Source organism: Bos indicus x Bos taurus, chromosome X (assembly GCF_003369695.1).
Source record: "Bos indicus x Bos taurus breed Angus x Brahman F1 hybrid chromosome X, Bos_hybrid_MaternalHap_v2.0, whole genome shotgun sequence".
NCBI lineage: Eukaryota > Metazoa > Chordata > Mammalia > Artiodactyla > Bovidae > Bos > Bos indicus x Bos taurus.
Window position 1 is genome coordinate 144,029,709 of NC_040105.1, and position 15,136 is coordinate 144,044,844.

General features: G+C 45.3%; 1 pseudogene; it reads left to right on the forward strand.

Annotated features, from left to right (window-relative positions):
• The first annotated feature begins 13,847 nt into the window (after nucleotides 1-13,847).
• On the forward strand, nucleotides 13,848-14,865 carry LOC113887756 (annotated as a pseudogene).
• Nucleotides 14,866-15,136: the final 271 nt, after the last annotated feature.

Genomic DNA, 15,136 nt, shown 5'->3' on the forward strand with positions numbered 1-15,136 from the left:
ATTTATTTCATCAATGAAGTTATTTGTATAATTAAAATCTCACAGTAGATATTTCATTCTCTATTTTTTATTAGTATTTTAAAAGTGATTACAGGTTTTTGTATTAAGTGGTGGTTTTAGGGATGTATTCATTCTCTATTTAAATTTAGTATTCCTTGCTGTCTCCATTAATCAGCCCAATGCTTCTTCACCTTGCATGTTATTTGGCAATGGGACTATGATAAATGAAGATTGACCTTTAGAAAATGAGAATAAAGGTCACAGCTCTGTCAAAAGCAAACAAAGCAGGAATCATTACAATATTCAGTTCAGTTCAGTCGCTCAGTTGTGTCCGACTCTTTGTGACCCCATTAATCACAGCACACCAGGCCTCCCTGTCCACCACCAACTCCTGAAGTTCACTGAAACTCATGTCCATTGAGTCAGTGATGCCATCCAGCCATCTCATCCTCTGTCGTCCCCTTCTCCTCCTTGCCCCCAATCCCTCCCAGCATCAGGGTCTTTTCCAAGGAGTCAACTCTTTGCACGAGGTGGCCAAAGTATTGGAGTTTCAGCTTTAGCATCAGTCCTTCCAATGAACACCCAGGACTAATATCCTTTAGAATGGACTGGTTGGATCTCCTTGCAGTCCAAGGGACTCTCAAGAGTCTTCTCCAACACCACAGTTCAAAAGCATCAATTCTTCGGCGCTCAGCTTCACAGTCCGACTCTCACATCCATACATGACCACTGGAAAAATCATAGCCTGGACTAGACGGACCTTTGTTGGCAAAGTAATGGTCTCTGCTTTTCAATATGCTATCTAGGTTGGTCATAACTTTCCTTCCAAGGAGTAAATGTCGTTTAATTTCATGGCTGCAATCACTATTTTCAGTGATTTTGGAGCCCATGAAAATAAAAGTCTGCCACTGTTTCCACTGTTTCCCAGTCTATTTGCCATGAAGTGATGGGACCAGATGCCATGATCTCAGTTTTCTGAATGTTGAGCTTTAAGCCAACTTTTTCACTCTCCTCTTTCACTTTCATCGAGAGGCTTTTTTGTTCCTTTTCACTTTCTGCCATAAGGGTGGTGTCATTTGCATATTTGAGGTTATTGATATTTCTCCCAGCAATCTTGATTCCAGCTTGTGCTTCTTCTAGCCCAGCATTTCTCATGATGTACTCTGCATAGAAGTTAAATAACCAGGGTGACAATATACAGCCTTGACGTACTCCTTTTCCTATTTGGAACCAGTCTGTTGTTCCACGTCCAGTTCAAACTGTTGCTCCCTGACCTGCATATAGGTTTCTCAAGAGGCAGGTCAGGTGGTCTGGTATTCCCATCTCTTGAAGAATTTTCCACAGTTGATTGTGATCCACACAGTCAAAGGCTTTGGCATAGTCAATAAAACAGAAATAGATGTTTTTCTGGAACTCTCTTGCTTTTTCCATGATCCAACAGATGTTGGAAATTTGACCTCTGATTCCTCTGCCTTTTCTAAAACCAGCTTGAACTTCTGGAAGTTCATGGTTCATGTATTGCTGAAGCCTGGCTTGGAGAATTTTGAGCATTACTTTACTAGCGTGTGAGATGAGTGCAATTGTGCGATAGTTTGAGCATTCTTTGGCATTGCCTTTCTTTGGGATTGGAATGAAAACTGACCTTTTCCAGTCCTGTGGCCACTGCTGAGTTTTCCAAATTTTCTGGCATATTGAGTGCAGCACTTTGACAGCATCATCGTTCAGGATTTGAAATAGCTCAACTGGGATTCCATCACCTCCACTAGCTTTGTTCGTAGTGATGCTTTCTAAGGCCCACTTGACTTGACATTCCAGGATGTCTGGCTCTAGGGGAGTGGTCACACCATCGTGATTATCTGGGTCATGAAGATCTCTTTTGTACAGTTCTTCTGTGTATTCTTGCCACCTCAACAGGTTGGCAAACTTTTTCTATAAATATTTTAATCTCTGTTGGACCATTGGTCTTTGTCATGATGACTCATCTCTGCTGTTGTAAAGAATGTGTAAATGAATGACCATCAATATGTTCCAATAAAACTTTAGGCCAGTGAAAAATTGAATATCATGTAATAAATTACAAATATTGCTCTCGTTTTGAATTTTTAGCCATTTAAAAAATAAAGAATATCCTTAGCTATTGGACCATAGAATAGTAGGCCACATTGCAGACTTGGTCCATGGTCAGGAGTTTGCTGACCTCTGTTTTAAAAGAGCACGTTTCATTATCATTGATTTATTCTTTCAACAGACATAAATTGTGAACCTATTTCCTGTCAGTCAATGAAGAGTCCTAGGGTCTATAAAAATGAGTAAAACTGAATCCCTGCCCTCAAAGAGCTCAGTCTAGTTGGATAGATTGATGCTTACAATGTGGTGTGCTGGAGGCTAGGATGGGTGTGTGAAGAAGCCACATCTGAGCAAATCACATAAATAGATATTTATAAAATGAGTGACGAAATCAACAAAGAGAAGAGTGTCTGCATTAATGCAACTTTTCTTGCCACAAAGCTATAAATAAAAGAATATGTATAAGAAGGGGGCAGTCAGTCCTTGAAACCCTAGCTCCTGTCCCCTGATCAACTGCATCTAATTATCCAAACTACTAACTTGCTGGTTCTGTGCTAGGTAGAGTCACACACAACATGCCCTTTAAAATACTCTGTAACCAGCAAAGTGCAGGATGGGATATTTAAGAAGACGTCCTGAAAATCTCAGTGTGTCAATATCTTTTCTGCTCCAAGTAACTGAAATCCCCAACTCTAACAATAAGGAAATGTGTTTTCTCAGAGCTGCAAAGCCCACTGGAGGTAAAGGAGGCCCCAGGCACAATGTAATTAGCTCAGTGTTGTCAAACTCCCTGGTTGGTTTTTTTTTTTTTTTTTTCCTCATATCCCCACTCTATTTGCAATAACATTTGTAAGCACTGTATTTTGCCAGTAGCATTCCTTGTTCACATCCAAAGAGAGAGAAAACCTCTCTCTCAATCGTGGAATTTAAATTCTCTTTAGTCTGTTGGAGCCAACTTAGGACATACGATTTGTCCGTGGACCTGTTGCTAGGGGAGTTCTGTGCATGGATCGGCTTAGATTAACTATCTGATGCAAAATCATTGTTGAGGAATTAACCGTAATACTTTCCTCACTTGAGAAGAACAAGAGGGAAACATGGAGAAGGAAATGTAGCTAATTTGATTTTTTTTTGGTTCCATTTGTCCATAATCAGCCTGGGCTTTTTCTAGATTCATGTTTTTCAAGTCTGAGTACAGAAATTTTCAAAGTGTGGTCCAGGCAACCTGGTGTTCCTGAGAATCCTTCAGGGAATTCTAGAAGTCAAAACCATTCTCATCATACTATGATCTCATTTGCAAGTGTATGGTGGCATTTTCCAGAGATTGAAGGCCAAACAGTTATGCCATTGCTCTGTCAGGTAATTGGATATGAGCTTGGATATTCTTGTATTTAAAAACCTCTCATCCTTCGTTTCTAATACAATAAACATCAATAGCTGTAATGCACATAAACACAGTCTCTGGTGTCCTCAAAATGTAAGAATATAAAGAAGCCCCGAGACCCAAAAGTTTGAGAACTGCTGAGTTCTAAGATCAATTTTAGAAACATTTTGTACAGAAATGGAATAAAAAATAGAGTATGCCCTAGATCACACATTTAAGTATTGTTTTGTGAATTTTTCTTTTGACTATGTATATGCATGAATTTACATATATTAAATATACACATATGCATGTATTTAATCAAAAGAAAAAATTCACCAAACAATACTTGTGTGTGTGTGTGTGTGTGTGTTTACAATATAAACAAAATGTTCTAATGTGGACTCCTGGGTTATTTGAAGTCCTGACAGCAAAAAGCGAAGTTCCAAAAGATACATCACTTTAAGGTCTGATTTCTCAGTTCTCATGTCTTATCTGAAAACCTACCTACTCCCTCAGTGATTAAACCCAGGCAGCCACAACGAAGTATAAGTTATCTCCTAGCCTTGTAGGTTCAGTTCAGTCGCTCAGTTGTGTCCAACTCTTTGCGACCCCATGAACCACAGCACGCCAGGCCTCTCTGTCCATCACCAACTCCAGGAGTTCACCCAAACCCACGTCCATTGAGTTGGTGATGCCATCCAACCATCTCATCCTCTGTCATCCCCTTCTCCTCCTGCCCTCAATCTTTCCCAGCATCAGGGTCTTTTCAAATGAGTCAGCTCTTCGCATCAGGTGGCCAAAGTATTGGAGTTTCAGCTTCAAAATCAGTCCTATCAATGAACACCCAGGACTGATCTCCTTTAGGATGGACTGATTGGATCTCCTTGCAGTCCAAGGGACTCTTAAGAGTCTTCTCCAACACCACAGTTCAAAAGCATCAATTCTTTGCTGCTCAGCTTTCTTTATAGTCCAACTCTCACATCCATACGTGACCCCTGGAAAAACAATAGCCTTGACTAGATGGACCTTTGTTGACAAAGTAATGTCTCTGATTTTTAATATGCTGTCTAGGTTGGTCATAACTTTCCTTCCAAGGAGTAAGCGTCTTTTAATTTCATGGCTGCAGTCACCATCTGCAGTGACTTTGGAGCCCAGAAAAATAAAGTCAGCCACTGTTTCCCCATCTATTTGCCATGAAGTGATGGGACTGGATGCCATGATCTTAGTTTTCTGAATGTTGAGCTTTAAGCCAACGTTTTCACTCTCCTCTTTCACTTTCTTCGGAATTCACAGCAAAATTACATTAGAATAGAACACATACTCTGAATGGATTGGGTTGGCCAAAAAGTTCTTCTGGGTTTTTCCATATGAAAACTGGAAGGAAGTTTGTGGCCAACCCTATATCTTAAGTGGTACACAATCATGGCAGCAGCCCATGATTTTGATTCATCATATAAATATTTTCCTGAAGCCCTCTCTATAATAAACATTAATAAATAGGGAAAGCAAAAAGGTTCTGACTGCAAGCCATAGAAACCAAACTCCAACCAGCTCATGCTCAAATAAAAATATTAGACCAGTTATTGGGGCATCCTCTACAACCATAGGAAGACCCTAGCTGCCCCTGGAACATGGAGAAAACCAGAAGGACTCAAAGACTGTCAGCACTCTGACTCTGCTTTTCTCTGAGGGCTGGATTCATTGCTTCCTCCCATGGAGTAGCCTCTCTGACATGGCAGTGGCCTGAGAATGCCTGCCTTTCCCTCACAATGGAGAAAATACTCCCCTCTTGCCATCATCAGTTGAAAACTCCTTGGGAAGCACAGAGATAGGACGGGTTTAGATCACTTACCTTTGGATGAATACACGAGAGCCTCAGGGCACCAATGTGAGGGGCAGGGACTTGATCCCTAGAAAGGGGAACATTCCCAGTGAATGGGGAAATTAATCTGAGATGAGACGTCCCCCAAATTGATGTCAACAAAAACAAGTTCAGAGACTTCCCTAGTTCAGTAACTAAGATTCTGTGCTCCCAGTGCAGGGGATGCAGGTTCGATCCTTGATCAGGGAACTAGATCTCACATGCTGCAACTAAGACCCAGTGCAGGTAAATAAATAAATATTTAAAAAATAACAATAAAGTTCAAGCTACACAAAGTAACCCCATTCAGGTCCAAAGAAAAATGAGTGTGTGTGTTTGCCAGTCAAGAGTTCAAATATTTCTCAAAAGCTAACAGAGTTTGTCAGAAGGACTGAGCCCTCCTGAGGGCTCAGGAAGTACCTCTCCATCTGCTATCTTCCACCTCACTGAGGCTCCAGCAGCCCTGCCTGCTTCAGAAGGACCTCACGGGAGGTGGTAAGGGAGGCAGAACTCAGGCTGCTGCCTCTCATTGCCCATCACCTTCACTGTACAGCATCTTGGTGCAGGTAGAGACACAAATGCACAATGACAAAACCTGGCAGGATCTGAGCAAGGATCTCTGAGTGAGTGTTTTGGGCTCTTTTTTTTTTTTTTTTTTTTAAAGCAGCTTCCAAGCTGTTGTTAAACACCAACAATGTGTGATGAAGTTGCTGTAGCAGATTTTTGGAACTAAGACTGGGAACGTAGCAGCAGGGCACCCAAAAGTGGTCAGCACGTCTGAGCCAGGGACAGGTCCTGCTCTCAGGCAAGAAAGAAGAAGCTGAGAAACAGCATGCAAAAGTCAAGAGGCCTAGAGTTGTGTCCTTGGGACCAATTAGAGTGACTGGTGGTCAGCACACTTGGGACAAGAATAGGCTCCATAGTGGCCGCAAGAGCTGGCAAAGGTTTGGATATCCTTGACCTCATATCTGGTGTCCCCTTTCTGTCCTTGTGCTCGAAGCTCTCCCACATTTTTCCCATTCGGTCTTTGATACCTTTGGTAAAAGAGATGATAAGACTCTATCCTGCTAGAGGAATTGTGAAGCTTACAGGGATGGTGTGCATGCATTTGGGAGGCTTCTAGGAAGTGTGTGCTTAGGCCATACAACTCTACCAGTTCGGGCTTCCCTGGTGGCTCAGATGGTAAAGATATCTGCTTGCATTGCAAGAGATCTGAGTTCAATCCCTGGGTCAGGAATATCCCCTGGAGAAGGGAATGGCTACCCACTCCAGTATTCTTACCTGGAAAACTGAATGGACAGAGGAGCCTAGTGGGCCCCAGTCCATGGGGTCACAAAGAGTTGGACACGACTGAGCCACTAACACTCTGCACTCTGCATCTCTCCACCAGTTCAGGATCCAGAATAAAATGTGTGGGACAGCTGATTTAGGAGTGAGAGGTTTCCAAAGTCATGGCAATGTCAGGTGGTATGGGGGTGGGTGGCCAGTCCAACTGATCCAGTGCCGAGGGCAGGGGTGATCACCGCCAGGAATGTGTGCTTCCAAAGTCAGGTATCTGAAGTCAGGGAGTTGGCAGGAAGAGCTGAGTCAGGTGCACAGGCTTTGAGGGGGACCCACGTGCTGCCTTTTACCTAGTGTGAACTTTTTTTTTCTTAATATATATATTTTTTATTAAAGTATAGTTGACTCGCAATGTTTCAGGTGCACAGCAAGGTGATTCAGTTATACATATAAACATACATTATTTTTGAAATTATTTTTCATTATAAGTTATTAGAAGATATTGACTATAGTTCCCTGTGCTTGAATGAGCTTGGGAAGGGCAAAGTCAGCATCATCAGGGGGAGGAGGGAGAGGGACACAGTAGTTTGCTGTGTCCTTAATTGTGCCAGGAAGTCTTCAATTTGAGGACTGTTTCCCAGAAATGAAAACTTTTGATTTTACATTTCATTTTTATTAGTAGAATTTTCAAACATACTGACATGTAGGGAAAATTGTATGATGAACACCTGCACATCCATTCCTTACGTGTAACAGTTACATTCTGTCACATTTGTCTCATCTGATTTTCTGTTAAAGTATTTTAAAGGAAATTCTGGACATTAGGATGTTTATTCCCTAAGTACCTTGGTGTGGTGCTGAGTGCTCAGTAGTGTCTGACTCAGTGACCCCAGGTACTGTAGCCCGCCAGGCTCCTCTGTCCATGGGATTCTCCAGTATTCTACTGGAATGGGGTGCCATTCCCTTTTCCAGGGGAATCTTCCCAACCCAGGTCCATCTCCTGCATTGGCAGGTGGATTCTTTACCACTGAGCCACCTGGGAAGCCCCAAATACTTCATTACATATATTTAAACCTAAGAGATTTTTTTCCTTCTTAACACCAATCCTATTATCCTGGCTAACAAAATTCATAATTTCTTACTCCAGTATCCATGGAAATATCCACTAAATATTTAAATGTTTCCTTGTTCCCCAGCTCTCTCTTAGTCCTTTGTTGAAGCCTGGATAGAAGAGAACAATGCTAGAACACATGCCAGTGAGACAGGAAGGAAGGGGGCCACCAGCCCAGTCCCTGAGTATTCTAGACCTCTAGCAAAGGAAGCAGTTGCCATAGACTAATGACCCAAGAGGGCTAATGATCGTCATCAGTGAATATATCTCCAACAATCGGATTTTTCATCAGAGGTTCAGAAGGCTGCCATTTTTTTCAGAGCTCTCAGGAGTGAGGCCAGAAGCCTGAGAAGTGGGCCTGGGCCATCTCTAGGTACAAAACTAAGAAAAAGAGATTTTTAAAAAATTTCCTTAAGGTAAGCTAAACTGCTGTAACAAGCAGACCGCCAGATGAGAATGGCTCAGAGTCAAGATGCTTACTTTGTACCCATTTACCAGGCAAGTCGCGTCTGGCCCAAGGGCGGCTCTGCTCTATGCGATCACTCGGGAGCTGCTCTCCCATCTATGATTCGGCAAATAGCCACGATCATCTCCAGCTCAGTGAGGGTGAATCGGGGGAGGGAACAACTGAGGACCAAATGAGAGGGTTTGGGGGCCAGATCTGATTGTGGTATAGAACTTCCCATACGACTTTCAAAGAGGTTAGGAAACAAAATCTAAGGTTGGACTCAGAAGAAAGAGACAACTGTGGTGAAGCACTAGCAGATGCTGCCACAGCACAAGAGTCCCATCTCCTTGATTTAAGAGGCAGCTTGTTGCCAGAGAACTGGCAGGATCTTATGCAGGGTCTGTCAGTCATAAAGATCTCATGGGGCTTGAGATTGTGAAGTCAGGGAGGGGATGAGAATAGATTGCTTTTTCAGGTATCAATGCTACAACCATCTGCTACAATCTCAGACTGCAAGATCAGGGTAGCAGGTGCAAGAAAAGCTCATGAATTTCACTCCTACTGCTCAGTCCTGGGGGAGTTCCTAAAGCCCAGTGCCAGAGTCAGAACCTCTGTCTATTCAGTGTGAAACTCTCTTGTCAAGTGGATAATAATTTCCTCTTGTCCAAATACAGGAGGAAACTGAGTCACGAGCTCTGATGTGTGAGAGAACAACTTCGAACCCAAAGTTATGCACAAGGGTTGGTAGTGCTTACAAATGATTGAAACAGGGCCCAGACCCTGTGGGTCAGGGTTTCCAACAGGAGGCTGTGGATGGCTCCCAAAGAGGAAACCCCAGTCTCCACCATAGGGGAACACAGGAACAGGCTCGAGAGCAGGGTCCAGTGAGCTACTTCTGTGAGACTCTTAGGGTTCTGTCATAGGATCATATTTTCTGACTGCTCTCTGTCCCTCTGCTGTCTAAGGTTCCTGGTGTCTAAGCTCACATTCATTTCCACTTAGCACTGGGCTGAGAAATATCGTAATGAACTGGGGAAACTTGAGTGATGATACTGACGGTTGTGTGGGGCAGGAGCTGGTAGTGCCTGGGAAGGCAAAGTCCTTGGTGCAGTATGTGTGTGCTCAATTGTGTCTGACTCTTGTGATCCCATGGACTGCAGCCCACCAGGCTCCTGCCCATAGGATTTTCAAGGCAAGAATATTGGGGTGGGTTGCCGTTTCCTCCTCCAGCAGATCTTCCCAACCCAGGGATTAAACCCATATCTCTGGTATCTCCTACACTGGCAAGCAGATTCTTTATCAGGAAGTCTAGGGAATTAGACACATGGCCCTTCAGTGTACAGATGGCAAGGGGCAGAGATGGCCATTGTGGTCTGGTCAGGTCACGTATGGAAGTTTCACAGGGCTTCACAGATATTTATTTAGTATTGAATGAAAGAGTCTTTAAATTCTATAGTAGGAATCCAACCACTTTGAGTCCTGAGCCTGGAGGCTGAAGGAGATTCTGAGACCATTGAGGCCAGTGACTCAAAGAATGCCCATTACTATCATCTGAGAAGAAATGTCATGAATGGAGCTCCGTCCTGAGAGACCACACAAGGAATATTGTGTTGGGGGCACCTGGGACATGGCTGGCATCCATAGCACTGCCCATTGTCACATCTGGTGGCTGCTTTTTCTCCCCTTCAATAGATTTCCTACTTGACCCTCCCTCTATGTGACTTCATAGAAGTGGGCAGATCTGGTTCTTTTCCAGGAGCATATCTGAGTGAGAGAGATCTGAGAGGGGGTCCACGGAAAGGGTGGGGGGTCTTTGGAAGGTGAATGGACATCCAATCATCCATCCGAGAGGCATTCCTAACTTTGCATCCTAGGGAAACACTTGTGTGGTCATTGGTTAAGGAGTTAGAGTTTTTTTGCTTTTTATTTTTAAAGATTTTTTGATGTGGACCATTTGTAAAGTCTTTATTGAATTTGTTACTTCTATGTTGCTTCTGTTTCATGTTTTAGTTTTCTGCCCAAGAGGTATGTGGGATCTTAGCTCCCTGACCAGGGATCAAACCCTCACCCACTGCATTGGAAGGCAAAGTCTTAACCACTGGACCACCAGGGAACTCCCAAGGAGTCAGAGTTTTAAACAAGCTGAAAGTTAAAGCATTAATCACTCAGTCATTTCTGGCTCTGTGAGACCCAATGGACTGTAGCCCACCAGGCTCCTCTCTCCATGAAATTCTCCAGGCAAGAATACTGGAGTGGGTTGCCATTTCCTCCTCTAAGGGAATCTTCCCAACCCAGGGATCAAACCTGAGTCTCCTGCATTGCAGGCAGATTCTTTACCACTGAGCCACCAGGGAAGTGAGATGGCAGGGTGTCTTTGTGCATATGGGAGAGCTGTGCCCATTGTGGAGGTTGGGCTTAGGACTCTGAAGGCTGTGAGGGAGGAGAGAGAATTGAATGGTGAACACGTTAGGCAGGGTGCCCCCACATCAGCCAGTTACCTCTTCTTGGAATGAAGAAGAGAGCACCTCACAGACCAGGTCCCACATATCCCATGTTCTTGGATATTTTCGAGGGTGGCCATGATAAGATTTAGGCACCCATTTGTCATGGATATCCTAGCCACACCACTGCGTGGACAGCCAGGGATTCTCTTGTGGTCGTCAAAAGTCCAGGAAGGCACCATACAAAATTAAAATGTCCCAACAGATTCTAAAGGAGGGGGCAATGGGTGTCTTCCAGTGAAGCTACACACTGAGCATTTCACTCACCTGGCACGAAGTTTTCGATCTGCTTTTTTCCTTTATGTAGCAAGCATCCAGGCTCACAGAGACCCAAGAGCCCAGAGAGCCACCTATCTAAAGTGCTCAGACTCTAAGTATATGTAGGAAACCAAGAGTTGTTTAGCCTGGGGAACTGGGGGGTGTTGTGGGGTCAGGGTGGACTGACCCCACAGACAGAAGACCACAGTTGGTTGTAGAACAATGAGCCCTTCCACTCTCTGAATGTCTCTGAAAAATGGCTCTTTGGTTAAGAGTAGACCCAAGTTTATTCCAGATTTGTTGTTTTTTTTTTTCTTTTTCAAAGATTACAGAGTCTTTACTTAACTTCTTTTTATTTATTTTTGGTTGCACTGGGTCTTTGTTGCTGTACGCAGGCTTTCTTTAGTTGCAGCAAGCAGGGGCTACTCTCTAGTTTCGGTGCTCAGGCTTCTCACTGCGGTGGCTTCTCTTGTTGCAGCACACGGGCTCTAGGGTGCCTGGACTTCAGTGGTTGTCACGTGGGCTGTCACATGGCACACGGGCTCAGTAGTTGAGGTTTCTGGGCTCTAGAGGGTGGACTCAGTAGTTGTGACGCACTGGCTGAGTTGCTCTGAGGCATGTGGGATCTTCCCAGACAAGGGATCAACCCATGTCCGCTACACTGGCAGGCAGATTCTTATCCACTGTACCACCAGGGAAGTCCTTATTCCTGGTTCTTGAGAGCAGAAGGGGAAAGGAAAGTCAGCCCCATATTGGCAGAGGTTTTGGCCACGGACACACAGTCATTCACGAGGGTTGAGAAGAGCCCGAGTCAGAGTTCTTTGGGAGGCAGCCATAACACAAGGGGGAAACCATCCCTTGAGGAATTTTTTACCCAACACTTGCCCTCTGGGTGATAGTGACCATGACCGGGACTAGGGAGGCCCATGTGAAAGTGGTTGGGCCTTGGCGGGATCCAGCTCAGTAATAAGAGCCCTAGGAAAGGCCAGCCACTGGAGGGATGAGAGGTGACACTATTGTCACAGGCAGTTGTTGCTGTTGTTCAGTTGCTCAGTTGTGTTCAGCTCTTTGCCACCCCATGGACTGCAGCATGCCAGGCTTCCCTGTCCTTCACCATCTCCTGGAGCTTGCTCAAACTCATGTGCATTAAGTCAGTGATGCCATCCAACCATCTCATCTTCTGTCGTCCCCTTCTCCTCCTGCCTTCAATCTTTCCCAGCATCAAGGTCTTCTCTAACAAGTCAGCTCTTCGCATCAGGTGGCCAAAGTATTGGAGCTTCATCTTCAGCATCAGTCCTTTCAATGACTATTCAGGGTTGATTTCCTTTAGGATTGGCTGGTTTGATCTTCTTGCAGTCCAAGGGACTCTCAAGAGTCTTCTCACAGGTAGAAAATCTCTCAATTGCTGACATAGCACAGAGGATAGAGTCTCTGTTGGGAATGACAACTCAGTGAAAACTGGGCTCCCCTCCACTTTTTTTCAATTTCTTCTATTTTTTAATTTATTGGCAAAAAAGGTGGTCATAGATGTCTTATCACTTTCATTTTATAAATCACTTGTTTCTATTTCCAACATTATTTATATGTGTGATATTTTTAGTCTATTTTGTTTGATGTCCTCAATTTTATTCTTTATTTCATTTTAACTGATATTTTTAATTGAAGTATAGTTTATTTTCGTACTTGCTAAGTCACTTCCATCATGTCTGATTCTTTGTGACCCTATGGACTGTAGCCTGCCTGGCTCTTCTGTCCATGGGATTCTCCATGCAAGAATACTGGAGTGGATTGCCATTCCCTTCTCCAGGGATATCTTCCCAAACCAGGGATCAAACCTGCATCTCTTATGTCTGTTGCATTGGCAGGTGGGCTCTTTACCACTAGAGCCACCTGGGAAGATATAGTTGATTTACAATGTTGTGTTAATTTCTGCTGTGCAGTAAAGTGATTCAGTTATATGAATACATACATATTCTTTTTTTTATATTCTTTTCCATGATGGTTTATCACAGGATATTGCATATAGTTCCCTGTGCTACACAGGAGGACCTTGTTGTTGATCTGTCCTCCACTTTCAAAGAGAGGCAAAGGGACAGTGAAAAATGTATTTCTGTTATTACTGTTTTCAGGCTTGTCCAAGGTAAAATACACATGGTCCCATCAATCTGTACAGAGGCAGAAAAACAGTCAAATTCATCTGAGTCTACTGTTGCTTTCTGTGAATCTAAGATGAAAGGTGTGTAGTCTCTGATCAAAGGCAAAAGACTTGAGTGAGTTGCCTGAAACCTGTCAAGGTGCCAACACATACCAGGGGGAGCTGTCTGACCCTCAGTGTTTAAGAAAGATCAAGGATGCGGTGGATGTGGGCCATGGCAGAGCTGAAGTGGAAGATGTACCCAGAGGGAGATAGGCAGCTTGGAGCTGGACTGGCTTGAGTGCGGGAGGCCAGAAACTTGCAGAAAGGCTTAGCAGGGATGCCTGAAAGCACTGAGGAGGATCCTGGTCCTAGTCCTTCTGGAATGCAGGGAACACATAGGCATACATAGGAATTCGTGTCCAGTCCACCCTCAGCAGCTGCTGCTTCTTGGCCTGAGAAACAGACCTCAGGGAGGCTGGGGCCACGCCCTGGCACAAGAATGAGGGAACTTCGAGTCTCCTGGCCAAGGTCTCAGAATGCCTGTGTCCTTCAGGATTGTCACCCAGGTTTTCCACCTCATTTAATGTTAAAGTTATACACGAAGGCTCTCCTTCTACACTGGGCTGTTCTGGGGACAACATCAGCTCTTTGATTCACTGGAAGCCAGTTGCTATGGTTCCAAATAGATATGTCCCCACAAAGTTCATATGTTGAAATCCTAATCTCCAAGGTGATGATGGTATTTGGAGGTAGAACCTTTGGGAGGTGATCTGGCCATAAGAACCTTCACATGCAGGTGGGCTCGGATTTGAAAATAATGGCTATGCTGCTTAGGCGCAGCCTAAGGCTGGAAGATGTAAAGACTGAATCTCCCGAGAACCCCACCTCAGTTCTGTGGGCCAGACAGGCCCTTGTGGCGTTCTAGTTGAATGCAGAAGAAATGAGTGAGCCCAATCATCAGTCAGAGACAAGCCTGGGATCACCCAGTCTACAGGAGGGGCCAAGCTTGGGGTCCCCTTGAAAGCAGCTGGAACCAGACTCAGGTTCCCCCCAGGGTCAGGGAGATCCAGGCCTGGAGTTGCCCCAAAGCCAGCAGAAGTCAAGTCCTGAATTCCACCAACTTCAGTCAAAGCCAAGTGAGGACTCACCCAAGTTCTCCCAGGACCAAGATGAAGCAGACTCGGAATTGCACAAGAATAAGGAGGAGCCTATCCTGGGGTCCCCCGATATCAGTTGCAGCCAGGCTCAGGATCACTAGAGCCTTACCTAGGTCAGCATCTCTGGGTCCTGAGCCCTCGAAGCCACTACAGGAGCTGACACCCCAGTTGCCCGTCTACCAACGGGATCAGTAGGAGCAGAGCAAGCTAGCTCCAGCCGGGCAGCCGGCAAGAGAAGGCCTCACACCAAAGAAGTGAAAAAGTTCTTCTGCCCAGGCCCCTGCGTCCAAGAAGCCGAAGGAGGAGGAGGTTCCTATAATCCCAAAGGGGAAGTGCAAGTCTGGGGCGGGTGTGGAAGGACCGCTCAAAGAAGAGGTTCTCCCAGATGGTTCAGGACAAGCCCCTGCGCACATGCCGGCAGCAAAAGATGAAAGACCGGCAGGAGAGGAAGCTGGCCAAGGACCTTCCCAGCACCTGGAGGAGGAGAAGGAGCGTCGCTGCAGGGAGAACTTGAAACGCCGCCTGGAGGAGGAGCGGGAGGCAAAGATCGTCCAAGTGATTCGAAACCCTGCCAAGCTCAAGCGGGCGAAGAAGCAACAGCTGGAATCCATTGAGAAGCCAGACACGCTGACCCAGCTGCAGAAGCCACCACCTCAGTGGCCGGCAGCCGAGATCTGAGCTCAGGACAGCCGAGGCCTTCTGTGGCCAACCACCGTGTCCACATGGCAGCTCTCGGGGCACTGGCCACATGCCTCTGCTGACCCGGCAGTCCGGCTCCATGGCTCCCAGACAGGGGCACCACCCGAGTCGGGGCTCTGAGCCTTCAAAGGACTGGCGGGCAGGTCTCCGTGGAGCAGGGGGAGCCTGGAACCTCGCAGACTGGAGGTGGGAAGAGGGTCAGTCTCCTCCTCCCCACTCACATGCCCCTTCCTTTCCAAGTGACTTCAAA